The sequence below is a fragment of the Odocoileus virginianus genome, chromosome 11 (genome assembly GCF_023699985.2).
Source record: "Odocoileus virginianus isolate 20LAN1187 ecotype Illinois chromosome 11, Ovbor_1.2, whole genome shotgun sequence".
NCBI classification, from domain to species: domain Eukaryota; kingdom Metazoa; phylum Chordata; class Mammalia; order Artiodactyla; family Cervidae; genus Odocoileus; species Odocoileus virginianus.
In genome coordinates, this window is record NC_069684.1 from 10609217 (window position 1) to 10612396 (window position 3180).

The window sequence follows — 3180 nt, forward strand, 5'->3', positions numbered from 1 at the left end:
GCAGTCCATAGGGCAAGTCTGGAGGGAACTATTTTTTTCTACTTTAGGGATTGGCTTTATGAAATATCTAATAGGTAGTTCCTTTTCTTACTACCAGCCTTGGGTATTTTAGCTCACACAGAATGTGACCATTCTTCTCAGTGTACTTAAGACAGCCGTCCCCAGGGTCTTGTAAATTCGTAATTAGACAGTTGAGATTAGGAGGTTAAGAAAGCTGACACAGAGAGAAGACTTATACCTCTGTAAGCAACTTTTTATTGGCTGAGGGTTTCTTAAAGCACCATTTTAGTTGTCTCTTGGGAGCCACTTCCCTCCTCCCATCGTCCACCAAGAGATAACTGACAAGACGGAGCTGGCAAGCATGCCCCATGTTGGGGAAGCGTGGGCTGCAGCCTTCAACTCTTCTTTACAGAAGGACTTCTTGGAAGCGAATGGAGAAGATAAAGTTGTAGTCAGGTTAACATGAAAGGAAAAATACAAAAAGCCACTCCAGGACTTTAACTTAGATTCTAATGCAAGCCTCTTGTTTGAAGTACATCATTTAAAGAGTCCTGAAACACTGCAAGATTCTCTTTATTTCTGGAAGTTTTATTGACTGCTAGCTCCTGACTGCTGTTTACTATAAAAACCATTAGAAAATCCCCCAAAGCTATGTTCTTCTGAGGGAGGTGGGTAGGAAGTCTGTTCTGTGGTGTTAATGGGAGATGGAGCCATAGATGGTTCTGGAAGCAGGAGGCCAGCTTGTAGGGTTGGGGCAGAGTTGGTCTGTGACCAGCAAGTTTATCTCTAGGAGCCTATAGCAAAGAATGCCCTAGTGATCACTTCTCCCCACCTTGAAGCCCTGGGTCTGAAGCTCTTAACAAATTGGATGAACCTCAGACTCACCCAGCAGCTGCTATCAGGGCAAAGACTGGGGTTAGAGCAACCTGAGATGCCTCTTAAGTTGACAGAAACTTCCGAAAGGTCTCTGCAGCCAGGACACCTTGCTCCTGGATTTGTACAGAATTGGAACATGTGTGCATCGTTCTCAAGGGCTGTCAAGGAACCCTAGAGGCAGGAGGCAAGGTTGTAAGGTGCAGCCCGGGTCCTTCTGCCCAGACATCTTTCCCAGCATCCCCATTGGAAGTGCACTCTTTCCTGCCTGAGTCCTTTGTAGCATCTTCCATTCTGCAACACTCCTGCTTATCTGTTCTGCATTCCAGAAGGCTCTAGAAACCCTTCTTGGAACAAAGACATCCTGAGGGATTTGGGGAGAGTTTTGGAGTGCCACAGAGAGGTGGAATAGCACACCCATTGGGGTTGATGCTAGCAAGGGCCACCTTGCGGGGCTTCCTGCAACTGAGAGGAAGATGCACTGTCATTCTTCCTCTGTGCTGGCCAGGGATATGGCAGAGACAAGTGCAGAGAGGAGGATGAGCATCACAGAATCTGAGAAGCAGAAGCAGATGTATCTTCTCATCTGCTTGCCGGTAAGGACTTCAAATCATTTCCATTGTGGACCCCAATATAAGCGCTTTGGAATCAGCCAGGCCTGAGCTGGAATGCCAGCTCTTCCATTCACATCCCTGAAACCCCATTTATCTTTCCTTATCCCATCTTGCTAACTTAGCATTTGAATGGTTACTCAAAGTGAAGCACCCCTAGAAGCTATTTATATGCATTAACTCATCTCATCCTCATGGCTATTCTAGAGTCTGTGAGCTCCCATCCAACCAGTGAGGACACTGAGGCACAGAAAGGCTGAGTAACTTACCCCAAGTCACACAGTCAACAGACAACTGAATAGAGATTTGGATCCAAGTTGCACAGCTCCAGCCTCCATGCCATGGACAATTTACTTTGCTTCTGCAGGATTAAGTGAGAGAGTAAAGCCATGGATGTTCCGGTGGGCAATCATTATTACCACTCCAAGTCATCAGCAAATAAATGAATCAGTGCCTCCTGAGCATTGTTTTTTAAAAATTAGAAATCCAAGTAAGCATCTTATCATCTAAAGCCCAGTGGACTATAAACTTTTTGACCATGCACCCCCAAGTTGGAAAATATTCTTGAACATGGGAGCATGCATCCCATAAATACATATACTTATTTGCATATAAATTAGTAAGTGTCCAGTTATACATACGCCCCATTATAAAACACAAGGAAATCAGAAATTCAAAAGAAGATTAAAAAATAGAAGTTTAATCATCCCTGCTCTCCAGGAGATGATCTTACTTTGAAGACCACTGAGAAGCTCATTCCCTCCATCTGGCCTACAGACCTGAAGAGGGAGCCCAGACCATCAGATTACCCCACTCCACCAGAGTGACTCACTCTTGATCCTTTCAGTCCAGGTTCTAAACCCAGTCGTCTCCTAGTGCGGTTCCAGGGACAGTCATGGGCAAATCTATGAGCTCCTCAAAACAGCATCTCCGGCCTCTCTTATTTCTGTGCCCTCCTCCCCTCATTGACACCATGCTCCGGACCCTCGAATGCCTGGTGGTGACACACTCCTCCTACTTGAACAAAAATATACAATTTCCATCAACCTATCTGAACTTGTCTCTTACAGGGTTGTTTGCATTTCAAACCTTATCTGTGATGAAATTCAAAAGCTCACTTTCCTCAACAGCCAAATGGGGATGAAAATTCCTAATGTAAACAAGTACTGTCCAATTTAGATGAGGAACCACTGATGACCGTGTCCAGCACAGAACCTAGAGGGCACTGAACCCTCCATATGACGTGCGTGGCCACAGAGTCTGAATCTAGAAGGGAAGACTCTATGCTTCCTTACAGGGAAGTGAAGTAAGAGAGATATTACCCTAAGATGGCACATTTGTTGTTGTTCAGTTGCGAAAAGTCGTGTCCAACTCTTCGTGACCCCATGGACTGCAGCACACCAGGCTTTCCTGTCCTTCACTATCTCCTACAGTTTGCCTAAACTCATGTCCATTGAGTCAGTGATGCCATCCAACCATCTCATCCTCTGACACCCTCTTCCCCTCCTGCCATCAATCTTTCCCAGTGGAAAGAATGGAGTGGGGTGCCATTGCCTTCTCCATTCTTTAGGCTATTTTCTGCTAAACCCTATCCAAGCCAAATGACACTAGGTTGGCTGTTAACTTCCCTGGTCTTCCACCCACCAAGAGGCTTGGGGTGAGTGGTACCAAGATGGGGATGCTGCCTTTGGCTTCC

General features: G+C 45.8%; 1 long non-coding RNA gene across 2 annotated transcripts; it reads right to left on the minus strand.

Annotated features, from left to right (window-relative positions):
* Window positions 1–204: 204 nt before the first annotated feature.
* LOC139037362 (uncharacterized) lies at window positions 205–3180 on the minus strand. 2 transcript variants are annotated; one of them, XR_011490139.1, is made up of 4 exons: window positions 2317–3180; window positions 1754–1845; window positions 886–1047; window positions 205–417 (listed from the first exon to the last, which is right to left on the minus strand). It is a non-coding gene; the product is annotated as an uncharacterized lncRNA (long non-coding RNA). The 2 variants fall into 2 exon arrangements; XR_011490138.1 differs by having other exon boundaries at window positions 205–1047; window positions 2317–3178.